The 15000-nt window shown below is 59.3% G+C and overlaps 1 non-coding gene across 1 annotated transcript; it reads right to left on the bottom strand.

Moving 5' to 3' along the window:
- Positions 1-2077: 2077 nt before the first annotated feature.
- On the bottom strand, positions 2078-2196 carry LOC131863252 (5S ribosomal RNA). Its single transcript, XR_009362184.1, has one exon. It is a non-coding gene; the product is annotated as a 5S ribosomal RNA (ribosomal RNA).
- Between the last annotated feature and the right edge of the window lie 12804 nt (positions 2197-15000).

Consider the following 15000-nt stretch of genomic DNA (forward strand, 5'->3'; position numbering starts at 1 on the left):
CCCCGGGTGCGCACCTCGCGTGCACCTTGGTGCGCACACCTTGGCTGGGTTGCGCGGCCTGGTGGGCACCATGGTGCGCACCAAGGAGCGCTCCGAAGTGTGCTCCAAGGTGCGGCGTGCACGAAGTCGGAGCCCGGTTTGCCCCGGGTACGCACCTCGCGTGCACCTTCGCCGGGGTGGGCACCTCGGCTGGGTTGCGCGCCCTGGTGCGCACCAAGGAGCGCTCCGAAGTGTGCTCCAAGGTGCGGCGTGCACGAAGTCGGAGCCCGGTTTGCCCCGGGTGCGCACCTTCGCCGCGGTGCGCACCATGGCGTGCACGAAGTCGGAGCCCGGTTTGCCCCGGGTGCGCACCTCGCGTGCACCTTCGGCGGGGTTGCGCGCCCTGGTGGGCACCATGGTGCGCACCAAGGAGCGCTCCGAAGTGTGCTCCAAGGTGCGGCGTGCACGAAGTCGGAGCCCGGTTTGCCCCGGGTGCGCACCTCGCGTGCACCTTCGGCGGGGTTGCGCGCCCTGGTGGGCACCATGGTGCGCACCAAGGAGCGCTCCGAAGTGTGCTCCAAGGTGCGGCGTGCACGAAGTCGGAGCCCGGTTTGCCCCGGGTGCGCACCTCGCGTGCACCTTCGCCGCGGTGGGCACCATGGCGTGCACGAAGTCGGAGCCCGGTTTGCCCCGGGTGCGCACCTCGCGTGCACCTTCGCCGGGGTGGGCACCTCGGCTGGGTTGCGCGCCCTGGTGCGCACCAAGGAGCGCTCCGAAGTGTGCTCCAAGGTGCGGCGTGCACGAAGTCGGAGCCCGGTTTGCCCCGGGTGCGCACCTCGCGTGCACCTTCGCCAGGGTGGGCACCTCGGTGCGCACACCTTCTCAATGTTTTCTTGCCTTTTCTGGAAATTGGTGAAGGCAGCGCATCAAAGGTGCGCACCTCGGTGTGCTCCGAGGTGCGAACCCGAGAGCGCTCCGAGGTGCCCACGAAGTCGAAAGTCGGGTTAATTGCATTGTTTTCCCCGGGTGCGCTCCGAGGTGCGCAACATCGGCGCGCACCAAGGAGGGCTCCGAAGTGTGCTCCAAGGTGCGCACGATGGCGTGCACCTCTGGTGCGCACGATTCGGAGCTCGGTTTGACCGGGGTGCGCACACCTTGGCTGGGTTGCGCACCTTTTGTGCGCTCCAAGGTGCGCACGAAGTCGGAGCTCGGTTTGCCCCGGGTGCGCACCTTCGCCAGGGTGCGCACCTTGATGCGCACGCCTTGGCTGGGCTGCGCACCTTGGTGGGCGCCATGGTGCGCACCTTTCGTGCGCTCCAAGGTGCGCACGAAGTCGGAGCTCGGTTTGCCCCGGGTGCGCACCTTGGTGGGCGCCATGGTGCACTCCGAGGTGCCCAAGATTGGTGCGCACCAAGGAGCGCTCCGAAGTGCGCTCCAAGGTGCGCGCGAAGTCGAAAGTTGGGTTAATTGTCCGGTTTGCCTCGGGTGCGCACCTTGCGTGCACCTTCGCCAGGGTGGGCGCCTTGGTGCGCACACCTTGGCTGGGCTGCGCACACCTTGGCACCCGCGTTTCCTTCATTTTAAATTTTTTTTTTTTACAATCTCTCAAGTGGGAAATTCTATAATCTCAACTTTTTTTGCCTTTTCAGGAAACTTTTGAATGGAGCGCATCATTGGTGCGCTCCGAAGTGTGCTCCAAAGCTCTCTCCAGCTGCGTGCACCTGCCCCGGCCGCGCACCCGGCCCCGCCCAGCTTCGCTCACCTGTCCCGGGCGTCTGGTGCGGAACCTTAGAGTAAGAAACATCACCGTGCACCTTGGCCAACGTGCGCGACTCGACCGAGCGCGCACTGGCCGAGGTGCACACCGATTTCACCTGGGTGCGCGCGCAGCACCTCGGGCGCACCGGGGTGCGCGCACAACGCCCGGGTTGCACCGTGGCCTGTGTGCTCGGGGCGCCTCGGGTGCGCGCTCGGTGTCGCCCCCCGCGCGCGCGGTAGTGCGGGCAGCGCACCCCGGCCCGGCCCGGCCCCGACGAGAACGCAAACGGGCAAAAGGTTTATTCAAATAGCATTGCGACGCCCGGCGAAAAACTAAAAAAGGGTGCAACACCGGGACTTCCCGGGAGGTCACCCATCCCAGTACTACTCCGGCCCAAGCGCGCTTAACTGCGGAGTTCTGATGGGATCCGGTGCACTAACGCTGGTATGATCGCACCCGTTATGAGCTTGTCGCAGTGTGTACTTAGCAAACCGCGACCCACGTGCGAATCCACCCCGGCCACCCACCCCCGTCGAGGTGCACACCCTCCCTCGCGAAGTGCGCCCCGTTCGCCAAGTGTGAGCCCTGCCCGGGTGCGCGCACCTTGCTAGGGCGTCGGGTGTGCACCCGGCCCGGCCTACGTGCGTGCACCTGGAGGGGGCGTCGTGTGCGTGCAGTGTCCCGTCTGCAACGCGGTGCCCACACACCACCTCGGGCGCAACGACCTGCGCTCACATGTGGGCCGAGTGCACCTTGGTGCATGTTCGGGGCGCCTCGGGTGCACGCTCGATCTTGCCCCGGTGCACCAAGGCGCTCGGTTTGCCCCGGGTGCGCACTTGGTGCAAGGTGGGCACCCAAAATAGGGATCAAGCACCAAAACACAAGTTTCGGGATGCAAAATGGGACCCAAGGACCACAAATGCGTTCCAAGACCCATGATGGGTCCACGAGAACAAAAATGTGTTCCGAGACTTAATAAACAAATATTGGGTTTTAGGAGAAGAAACATGCTCTGATGCCCAAAACGAGAATCGACCCCGAAAAGGCCACAGGCCAAAAGTGGGATGCGAGACAAAAAAAAATGGGACCCGAGGACCAAAATTGGGTTCCCAGGTCGAAGACAGGGCAACCGGACAAGAAACGACCTCTAAGGCTCGAAATGAGTCCCGACGACTAAAACTTGACAAGAAGCACCCATCAGGCACCCAACTCGACACCCATGGGATGCCGACCCACCCGGGCTTCCACCTAGCACACCTTGGCACCCACCCACCCTCGCACCCAACCTCGCACCCAACTTAGCACCTTTGAACCCACATTGGCACTCACCCTGACCCTGGCACCTTGGAACCCACATTGGCACTCACCTTGACCCTGGCACCCACCTTTGCACTCACCTTGGGACCCACCCTGGCTCCCACCTCGGCACCCACCCAGACACCCACCTTGGTTCCTTGGCACCCACCTTGGATCCTTGGCACCCACCCCGACACCCACCTTGGCACGCAACTTGGCTACTTGCCACCCACCTTGGCTCCTTGACGCCCACCCCGACAACCACCCCGTGACCTACCCTGGCTAGGGTTGGTGCACACCCACCCTGGTGCCCACCTTGGCACCCACCCTATGACCCACCTTGGCACGCACCTTAGTACCCACCCCGTTACCCACCCTAGGACCCACCCCGTGACCCACCTTGGCCAGGGTGGGTGCACCCACCCTGGTGCCCACCTTGGCACCCACCCATCCTAGCACCCAGCCTGTGACCGGGCTTGGAACCCAACCTTGCACCCGCACCCGTCTTGGCCAGTGTGGGTGCGCACCCATCCTGGCACCCACGTTGTGACACACCCTTTAACCCACGCACCCTAGCACCCACGTTGGCACCCACCTTGGAACCCAACCTAGCAACTTGGCACCCACCCCGTGACCCACCTTGGCATCCACCATAGCAGTCGCCGACTTGGCACCCACCTCGGCACCCACCTTGACACTTGTGGACCCACCTTGCCACTCACCCTAGCATCGACCCATCCTAGCACCCACCCTGGCACCTTTGCACCCTAGCACTCACCCATCCTAGCACCTAACCTGTGACCCACCTTGACACTCACCCTCGCACCCACCTTGGAACCCAACCTAGCACCCACCCACCCTGACACCAACCCTAGCACCTACCCACCCTTGCACCCACCCTGTGACCCATCTTGGCACCCACCCATCCTACCACTCAACCTATCACCCACCTTCTCACCCACCTTGGCATCCACCTTAGCACCCACCCACACTGGCACCTTGGCACCCACCTCGGGCAAGGTGGGTGCACACCCACCCTGGCACCCAATTTAGAACCCACCGAGCATGTTACCCACCTTGGCACCCACATTGCAGCCCACCCTAGTACCCACCCTATGACCCACATTGGCATCCACACCCTAGCACCCAGGCACCTCGACACCCGCCTTGACACCCACCCTAGCACTGAACCTGTGACCCACCTTGGAACTCACCCTAGAACCCACCCACCCTGTGAACCACCTTGGCATCCACCTTAGCACCCACCCACCTTGGCACCCACTCTAGCACTCACCCATCCTAACACCCAACTTGTTACCCACCTTGGCACCCGCCCTCGCGTCCACCTTGAAACCCACCCTAGCACCCACCCACGCAGGAGCCCACCTTGGCACCCAACCTAACACCCACGCATCCTGGCACCCAACTTGTGACCCACCTTGGAACCCACCCTAGTACCCACCTTTGAACCCACTATATCACCAACCCACCTTGGCACCCACCCTATGACCCTCTTTGGAATCCACCCTAGCACGCACCCACCCTGGCACCCACCATGGAGCGCACCCTAGCACCCACCCACCTCGGCACGCACCTCAACACCCACCTTGGTGTGCGCACTGCGCCAACCTCTCAAAGACCCTATGTGGTGCGCTCCAAAGTGTACACCTTTGGTGCGCTCCAAGGTGCGCACCTTTGGTGCACACCGAGGTGCACACCAAAGTGTGCACCGAGGTGAGCACCAAAGTGCACTCCAGGGTGCACACCAAGGCGTGCACCTTTGGTGCGGTCAATGCAAACGAATTCGGAAGTTGGGGTCGATGTCCTAATCGCTGCTGCAGACTACACGTATGAGAATCGGACAAATAGCTTTATATAGGGGAGGTGTTGCGTTTGATGGGTCGACTCCCCTGGTTGTGTGCACTGCACCAACTTCAAAGACCCTGTCTTGTTTAAGAAGTCAAAAGTTGGGGTGGATGTCCTAATCATTGCTGCAGTCTACGCATGTATGAGAATCAGACAAATAGCTTATATAGGGGAGGTGTTGCATTCGGTGGGTTGACTCCCCTGGTTGTGCGCACTGCGCCAACCTCAAAGACCCCGCATAGCAGAAGAAGTCGGAAGTCGGATTTTGGTGAGCACCAAGGCGTGCACCTTTGGTGCGGTCAACGCAGACGAATTCAGAAGTTGGGGTGGATGTCCTAATCGTTGTTGCAGGCTACACATGTATGAGAATCAGACAAATAGCTTATATAGGGGAGGTGTTGGGTTTGATGGGTCAACTCCCTTGGTTGTGCGCATTACGCCAACCTCAAAGACCTTGTTTTCGTTAAGAAGTCAAAAGTTGGGGTCAATGTCCTAATGGCTCCTGCAGGCTACACATGTATGAGAATCGGACAAATAGCTTATATAGGGGAGGTGTTGGGTTTGATGGGTCGACTCCCCTGGTTGTGCGCATTACGTCAACCTCAAAGACCTTGTTTTCGTTAAGAAGTCAAAAGTTGGGGTCGATGTCCTAATTGCTCCTGTAGACTACACATGTATGAGAATCAGACAAATAGCTTATATAGGGGAGGTGTTGGGTTTGATGGGTTGACTCCCCTAGTTGTTCGCATTACACCAACCTCAAAGACCTTGTTTTCGTTTAGAAGCCGAAAGTTGGGGTCGATGTCCTAATTGCTCCTGCAGGCTACGCATGTATGAGAATCAGACAAATAGCTTATATAGGGGAGGTGTTGGGTTTGATGGGTCGACTCCCCTGGTTGTGCGCATTGCGCCAACCTCAAAGACCCTGCATTGCGGATGAAGTCGAAAGTCAGAGTTTGGTGTGCTACAAGGTGTGGTCGAAGGTGCTCACCTAGGTGTGCACCTTTGGAGCACAGGAAAAGTGCCCTCCAAAAGTGCGCACCTTTGGAGTGCACAAAAGTGCCCTCCAAAAGTGCGCACCTTTGGAGCGCAGAAAAGTGCCCTCCAAAAAGTGCCCTCCAAAAGTGCGCACCTTTGGAGCGCAGAAAAGTGCCCTCCAAAAAGTGCCCTCCAAAAGTGCGCACCTTTGGAGCGCAGAAAAGTGCCCTCCAAAAAGTGCCCTCCAAAAGTGCGCACCTTTGGAGCGCAGAAAAGTGCCCTCCAAAAAGTGCCCTCCAAAAGTGCGCACCTTTGGAGCGCAGAAAAGTGCCCTCCAAAAAGTGCCCTCCAAAAGTGCGCACCTTTGGAGCGCAGAAAAGTGCCCTCCAAAAAGTGCCCTCCAAAAGTGCGCACCTTTGGAGCGCAGAAAAGTGCCCTCCAAAAAGTGCCCTCCAAAAGTGCGCACCTTTGGAGCGCAGAAAAGTGCCCTCCAAAAAGTGCCCTCCAAAAGTGCGCACCTTTGGAGCGCAGAAAAGTGCCCTCCAAAAAGTGCCCTCCAAAAGTGCGCACCTTTGGAGCGCAGAAAAGTGCCCTCCAAAAAGTGCCCTCCAAAAGTGCGCACCTTTGGAGCGCAGAAAAGTGCCCTCCAAAAGTGCGCACTTTTGGTGCGCACCAAGGCGCTGGTTCGGTCGTTGCAGGCGAGTTCGGAAGTTGGGGTCGATGTCCTGAGCGGAGGTGCAAACTACACAGGTGTCGGAATCGGACAAATAGCTTATATAGGGGAGGTGTATGCTTCGATGGGTCGACTCCCCAGGTTGAGCGCACCGCGCCAACCTCAAAGACCCTACGGTATGGATGAAGTCGGAAGTTGGGTCCGATGACCGATTCGATTAGTAGGTATGCTCATGAGGTCGGAATTTGGGTCCGATGACCTGCCATGTGCAGGAAGGCGAATGTTGACACTGTGCGTTGCAAGGTGCACACCAAGGCGCTGGTGCGGTCTTTTTAGTCGAGTTCGGAAGTTGGGGTCGATGTCCTGATCGGAGGTGCAAGCTACACAGGTGTGGGAATCGGACAAATAGCTTATATAGGGGAGGTGTATGCTTCGTTGGGTCGACTCCCCGGGTTGAGCGCACCGCGCCAACCTCAAAGACCCTACGGTATGGATGAAGTCGGAAGTTGGGTCCGATGACCGATTCGATATGTAGGCATACTCGCGAGGTCGGAATTTGGGTCCGATGACCTGCCACGTGCAGGAAGGCGAATGTTGGCACTGTGCGTTGCAAGGTGCGCACCAAGGCGCTGGTTCGGTCGTTGGAGGCGAGTTCGGAAGTTGGGGTCGATGTCTTGATCGGAGGTGCAAACTACACAGGTGTGGGAATCGGACAAATAGCTTATATAGGGGAGGTGTATGCTTCGTTGGGTCGACTCCCCGGGTTGAGCGCACCGCGCCAACCTCAAAGACCCTACGGTATGGATGAAGTCGGAAGTTGGGTCCGATGACCGATTCGATATGTAGGCATACTCGCGAGGTCGGAATTTGGGTCCGATGACCTGCCATGTGCAGGAAGGCGAATGTTGGGACTGTGCGTCGCAAGGTGCGCACCAAGGCGCTGGTGCCGTCGTTGCAGTCGAGTTCAGAAGTTGGGGTCGATGTCCTGGTCAGAGGTGCAAACTACACAGGTGTGGGAATCGGACAAATAGCTTATATAGGGGAGGTGTATGCTTCGATGGGTCGACTCCCTGGGTTGAGCGCACCGCGCCAACCTCAAAGACCCTACAGTATGGATGAAGTCGGAAGTTGGGTCCGATGACCGATTCGATACGTAGGCATATTGGCGAGGTCTGAATTTGTGTCCGATGACCTGCCATGCGCAGGAAGGCGGAATTTGGGTCCGATGACCGAGTTGATGGCGTGCCATGCGCAGAAAGGCGGAATTTGGGTCCGATGACCGAGTTGATGTTGATGGCCCGCCATGCACAGGAAGGCGGAATTTGGGTCCGATGACCGATTTGAAGGCGTGCCATACGCAAAAAGGCGGAGTTTGGGTCCGATGACCGAGTTGATATTGATGGCCCGCCATGCGCAGGAAGGCGGAATTTGGGTCCGATGACCTGACATACGCATGGAGTCCGACTCGGGGGCCGATGTTCGATTCGATGACTTGCATTGTGGGTAAAGTCGGAAGTTGTGGTCTTTGACCCGATTCGATGACCAGACTTCGGCTGCTTGAGAATCGGACAAATAACTTATATAGGGGAGGTAGTGTTCTCGAGCATCCTCCCCCCGTGCCCGTTTATGTCGATTGATGCTGGTGCTCGACTGGTTGGAGCGCTCGGATGCAAAAATCTTGCACCAGGATTTATCGATTGTGATGGACACGGCAAGTCTCCTGATTGCTATGCAGGAGCTCATCGTGAATCTCTATGCGGCCTTGGTATGGACTCGACCTGCGGAATGGTTCGGCAATGGTAGTCGCTCCAACACGTCCTTGCAATGGCCACAGAGGTGATTCGACTAGAGCTCCAGTCTAGCTTTTGGGTTGCTTGGCGGACTGGTATAGCCGCGATCGAGTTCCGGCCATGAACGTTTTAGATAGCTCTTGGGCTTTCTGGGACGGAAGTCGGAAGTTTGGGCTGTTGTCCGATTTGATGACCATTCTTCGGATGTGTGAGAATCGGACAAATAACTTATATAGGGGACTGTGTTGTCTCACGCAGCCCCCTCCGTGCCCCTCTATCTCGACCGATGTTGGTGCTTGAAAGGGTTGGGATCGCTCGGATTTATAAACGTGCACCACCATTTGTCGAGTGTGAGGGACGCGGCAGGTCTCCTAAATGCTATGCGGGCGCTCTCTGAGAATCTCTATCCGGCCTCGACACAGACTAGTCTTGCTGAATGGTTTGGCACTGGTAGTCGATCCAACACGTCGTTGTTGTGGCCGCCTAGGCGATTCGATTCGAGCCCCCGTCTAGCTTTTGGGTTGCTTGGCGGATTTTGCCCTATCCGCAAGTGAGCTCGGTCCCTAAACGTTCGAGAAACCCGATTGCTATGCGCCGACTCTCTTTCTTGCGAGCCTCCATCTAGCTTTTGGGTCTCTACGGAACGGAAGTCGGAATCTGGGACCGTTGTTTGATTCGACGAGGCAGACTACGGTTGTGCGAGAATCGGACAAATAACTTATATAGGGGAGGTGTTGACTGGAGCATTCTCCCCCGTGCCCCTCTAACTCGACCAATGGTGGCGCTCGAACGGTGGTAGCGCTCGGATTTTCATTGAGCGCCAGCATTGGTCGATTTAGAGGGGCATGCGAGATTCCCGAATGCTATGCGAGGGCTCTAACGGAAATGTCTATTGGTTTCGGTATGGATGCAATTGCGAGTGGTTCGGCAAAGGTAGTCGTTCCGATGCGTCCATGTCGTGGCCAAATCGATAATTCGATTTGAGCCCTCGTATAGCATTTGGGTCTCTCGATGTGATTCCGCATTCCAGTCCCTTTGGGCACTGCTTGAGCCGCATCCCAGGGGGTTCCCTTCCCAATAATCTGCCTCGCAACCCGATTGCTATGCGGTGAGGCTCCTCGGCCGCCTCGGAACTATCTGTGTATCAGACGCATCGCGGGATAAGGGGTTGGCAACGGTAGTCGCCCCAAGCGCGTCCGATGCTTGGACCATTCCGAGGCGGCCCTGAAGCCTCTTCCGTCTAGCCGTTGGGTCCTTCTCGCCGCATCCCTCGCCTCGCACCCCGATTGCTATGCGGTGAGGCTCCTCGGCCGCCTCGGAACTATCTGTGTATCGGACGCGTCGCGGGATAAGGGGTTGTCACTGGTAGTCGCCCCAAGCGCGTCCGATGCTTGGACCATTCCGAGGCGGCCCTGAAGCCTCTTCCGTCTAGCCGTTGGGTCCTTCTCGCCGCATCCCTCGCCTCGCACCCCGATTGCTATGCGGTGAGGCTCCTCGGCCGCCTCGGAACTATCTGTGTATCGGACGCGTCGCGGGATAAGGGGTTGTCATTGGTAGTCGCCCCAAGCGCGTCCGATGCTTGGACCATTCCGAGGCGGCCCTGAAGCCTCTTCCGTCTAGCCGTTGGGTCCTTCTCGCCGCATCCCTCGCCTCGCACCCCGATTGCTATGCGGTGAGGCTCCTCGGCCGCCTCGGAACTATCTGTGTATCGGACGCGTCGCGGGATAAGGGGTTGTCACTGGTAGTCGCCCCAAGCGCGTCCGATGCTTGGACCATTCCGAGGCGGCCCTGAAGCCTCTTCCGTCTAGCCGTTGGGTCCTTCTCGCCGCATCCCTCGCCTCGCACCCCGATTGCTATGCGGTGAGGCTCCTCGGCCGCCTCGGAACTATCTGTGTATCGGACGCGTCGCGGGATAAGGGGTTGTCACTGGTAGTCGCCCCAAGCGCGTTCGATGCTTGGACCATTCCGAGGCGGCCCTGAAGCCTCTTCCGTCTAGCCGTTGGGTCCTTCTCGCCGCATCCCTCGCCTCGCACCCCGATTGCTATGCGGTGAGGCTCCTCGGCCGCCTTGGAACTATCTGTGTATCGGACGCGTCGCGGGATAAGGGGTTGTCACTGGTAGTCGCCCCAAGCGCGTCCGATGCTTGGACCATTCCGAGGCGGACCCGAAGCCTCTTCCGTCTAGCCGTTGGGTCCTTCTCGCCGCATCCTTCGCCTCGCACCCCGATTGCTATGCGGTGAGGCTCCTCGGCCGCCTCGGAACTATCTGTGTATCGGACGCGTCGCGGGATAAGGGGTTGTCACTGGTAGTCGCCCCAAGCGCGTCCGATGCTTGGACCATTCCGAGGCGGACCCGAAGCCTCTTCCGTCTAGCCGTTGGGTCCTTCTCGCCGCATCCCTCGCCTCGCACCCCGATTGCTATGCGGTGAGGCTCCTCGGCCGCCTTGGAACTATCTGTGTATCGGACGCGTCGCGGGATAAGGGGTTGTCACTGGTAGTCGCCCCAAGCGCGTCCGATGCTTGGACCATTCCGAGGCGGACCCGAAGCCTCTTCCGTCTAGCCGTTGGGTCCTTCTCGCCGCATCCCTCGCCTCGCACCCCGATTGCTATGCGGTGAGGCTCCTCGGCCGCCTTGGAACTATCTGTGTATCGGACGCGTCGCGGGATAAGGGGTTGTCACTGGTAGTCGCCCCAAGCGCGTCCGATGCTTGGACCATTCCGAGGCGGACCCGAAGCCTCTTCCGTCTAGCCGTTGGGTCCTTCTCGCCGCATCCCTCGCCTCGCACCCCGATTGCTATGCGGTGAGGCTCCTCGGCCGCCTTGGAACTATCTGTGTATCGGACGCGTCGCGGGATAAGGGGTTGTCACTGGTAGTCGCCCCAAGCGCGTCCGATGCTTGGACCATTCCGAGGCGGCCCCGAAGCCTCTTCCGTGTAGCCGTTGGGTCCTTCTCGCCGCATCCCTCGCCTCGCACCCCGATTGCTATGCGGTGAGGCTCCTCGGCCGCCTTGGAACTATCTGTGTATCGGACGCGTCGCGGGATAAGGGGTTGTCACTGGTAGTCGCCCCAAGCGCGTCCGATGCTTGGACCATTCCGAGGCGGCCCCGAAGCCTCTTCCGTGTAGCCGTTGGGTCCTTCTCGCCGCATCCCTCGCCTCGCACCCCGATTGCTATGCGGTGAGGCTCCTCGGCCGCCTTGGAACTATCTGTGTATCGGACGCGTCGCGGGATAAGGGGTTGTCACTGGTAGTCGCCCCAAGCGCGTCCGATGCTTGGACCATTCCGAGGCGGACCTGAAGCCTCTTCCCTCTAGCCGTTGGGGCTTTCTCGCCGCATCCCTCGCCTCGCACCCCGATTGCTATGCTGTGAGGCTCCTCGGCCGCCTTGGAACTATCTGTGTATCGGACGCATCGCGGGATAAGGGGTTGGCAGTGGTAGTCGCCCCAAGCGCATCCGATGCTTGGACCATTCCGAGGCGGCCCTGCAGCCTCTTCCGTCTAGCCGTTGGGGCCATCTCGCCGCATCCCCCACCTCGCACCACGATTGCTATGCGGTGAGGCTCCTTGGCCGCCTCGGAACTATCTGTGTATCGGACGCATCGCGGGATAAGGGGTTGTCACTGGTAGTCGCCCCAAGCGCGTCCGATGCTTGGACTATTCCGAGGCGGCCCTGCAGCCTCTTCCGTCTAGCCGTTGGGGCCATCTCGCTGCATCCCCCACCTCCTCGGCCGCCTCGGAACTATCTGTGTATCGGACGCATCGCGGGATAAGGGGTTGGCAGTGGTAGTCGCCCCAAGCGCGTCCGATGCTTGGACTATTCCGAGGCAGCCCTGCAGCCTCTTCCGTCTAGCCTTTGGGGCCATCTCGCCGCATCCCTCGCCTCGCACCCCGATTGCTATGCGGTGAGGCTCCTCGGCCGCCTGGGAACTATCTTCGTATCGGACGCATCGCGGGATAAGGGGTTGTCACTGGTAGTCGCCCCAAGCGCGTCCGATGCTTGGACTATTCCGAGGCGGCCCTGTGGCCTCTTCCGTCTAGCCGTTGGGGCCATCTCGCCGCATCCCCCACCTCGCACCCCGATTGCTATGCGGTGAGGCTCTTCGGCCGCCTTGGAACTATCTTCGTATCGGACGCATCGCGGGATAAGGGGTTGTCACTGGTAGTGGCCCCAAGCGCGTCCGATGCTTGGACTATTCCGAGGCGGCCCTGCAGCCTCTTCCGTCTAGCCGTTGGGGCCATCTCGCCGCATCCCCCACCTCGCACCCCGATTGCTATGCGGTGAGGCTCCTCGGCCGCCTTGGAACTATCTTCGTATCGGACGCATCGCGGGATAAGGGGTTGTCACTGGTAGTCGCCCCAAGCGCGTCCGATGCTTGGACTATTCCGACGCGGCCCTGTGGCCTCTTCCGTCTAGCCGTTGGGGCCATCTCGCCGCATCCCCCACCTCGCACCCCGATTGCTATGCGGTGAGGCTCCTCGGCCGCCTTGGAACCATCTTCGTATCGGACGCATCGCGGGATAGGGGGCTGTCACTGGTAGTCGCCCCAAGCGTGTCCGATGCTTGGACCATTCCTAGGCGGCCCTGAAGCCTCTTCCGTCTAGCCGTTGGGGCCTTCCCGCCCCATCCCTCGCCTCGCACCCCCGATTGCTATGCGGTGAGGCTCCTCGGCCGCCTTGGAACCATCTGTGTATCGGACGCATCGCGGGATAAGGGGTTGGCACTGGCAGTCGCCCCAAGCGCGTCCGATGCTTGGACCATTCCGAGGTGGCCCTGAAGCCTCTTCCGTCTAGCCGTTGGGGCCTTCCCGCCCCATCCCTCGCCTCGCACCCCGATTGATATGCGGTGAGGCTCCTCGGCCGCCTTGGAACTATCTGTGTATCGGACGCATCGCGGGATAAGGGGTTGGCACTGGTAGTCGTCCCAATCGCATCCGATGCTTGGACCATTCCGAGGCGGCCCTGCAGCCTCTTCCGTTTAGCCGTCGGGGCCTTCCCGCCGCATCCGTCGCCTCGCATCCCGATTCCTATGCGGTGAGTCTTCTCGGCCGCCGCGGAACTATACCTGTTATTGCTACTGCATCCTTCGGCTGGTAACCTCCTCTGCCGCCTTGGAACGTTCTCTTTGTCGGACGCGTCGCGGGATAAGGGGTTGGCACTGGTAGTCGCCCCAAGCGCGCCCGATGCATAGACCGCTCCGAGTCGACCTTGCTTTCAGCCTCTCACATGCATAGACCTCTCTGAGTCGACCCTGCAGCCTCTCACGTTTAGCCTTTGGAATCTCGCCTCACAACATGATTGCTATCCTTGATGCATCCCTTGCCTCGAGCCCTGATTGCTTTCTTGGCTGCATCCCTCCTCTCCTCACAGCCCGGTTGTCATCACTGCTTCATCCGTCGCTTCATGCATTCTGGCTGCTGGGCCCTTCCCACCGCACACCTCGATTGCTATCTCTTCTGCATCACACACCCCGATTGCTATCTCTGCTACATCCCTCGGCTCTCACTTCTGCATCCTTCGCCTCACACCTCGATTGCTATCAATGCTGCATCCGTAACCTCACACCCCGATTGCTATGCGGGGAGGCTCCTTGGCCGCCTTGGAAATTTCTGTGTGTCGGACGCACCGCGGGATAAGGGGTTGGCACTGGTAGTCGCCCCAAGTGCGCCCGATTCTTAGACCGCTTCGAGGTGACCTCGTAGCCTCTTTCGTCCAGGCTTCCTGCCTTCAACGCCCTTTTTACACCTCGATTGCTATGCGCGGGCTCGTTGGCGTCTATCACCTCTCTGCGAAGAGTGGCACGATGATTGTTGGGGTAAATCGTAGCAGTCCGATCTCTGGCCTTGGGCCATTGTGAGGGCTGATCGATTTCCTGTGCGCATCTCGTGTTCGCCCAGTAACAGACTCGACGACTTGTAATCGGTCTTGTTCCCGATTGTTCCTGGAGGTAGTCTTCGGAACTCTTGGATTTGACCTGTCACTCGAACTGTCCTCTTCCGAGGATGCTTGTGTGTGTGTGCTTGTGCCATTTCCTTGGCGGTATTAACGAGATATTAAAGAGCAGAGTGAGCGCCTCGCCCAGCTATGTTTGGGGCTCTCACTCCCTTACCCGGTGTGCGACCGCTTTGCACGTAGGTTGCGGAGCATCGCGACTCTTTCGATGTTTGGCGGTTGTCTTCCGGTGATGCGTTGGTCCCGAAGTGCACGTTACTAGCATTTCTGCCATTGTTCTCGATCTTTGGCACGTTCCTTCGTTGCAATTGGATATATATCTCCGTTTATACGCGCAGGCTTCTCCCGCCTATTCAGCGCTGTCCCACTCTCAGCACTCTCGTGGTCTCCTTGGCTTCTCTCTCCCGTGAGCGAGCTCTCTTCTCGAGTCTTTTCCATGTCCCATGGAGGTTGCCTTGCGAAATTCGGGCACACAAACGTGACCGGATAAGAGCGGAATTGCCTATGAGGAGAAGCTCACCTTAGGGAGCAGCAATGCCGAGTGTTTCGACAGAGGGTAGAGGGGGCGTTGTTTGGGCGGTTGCACAAAAGAGTGCTACGTTTGCACTGAAGGTTGCTTCTTCGTCTCCGACGAACTCTTCGAGGCAAAAAAGCTTGTTTACGGGGTCGAGGTGGGACTGTTCGTGCGAGTTGCGCCACCAAAAGTGCGTAG

The sequence above is a fragment of the Cryptomeria japonica genome, unplaced genomic scaffold (assembly GCF_030272615.1).
Source record: "Cryptomeria japonica unplaced genomic scaffold, Sugi_1.0 HiC_scaffold_58, whole genome shotgun sequence".
NCBI classification, from domain to species: domain Eukaryota; kingdom Viridiplantae; phylum Streptophyta; class Pinopsida; order Cupressales; family Cupressaceae; genus Cryptomeria; species Cryptomeria japonica.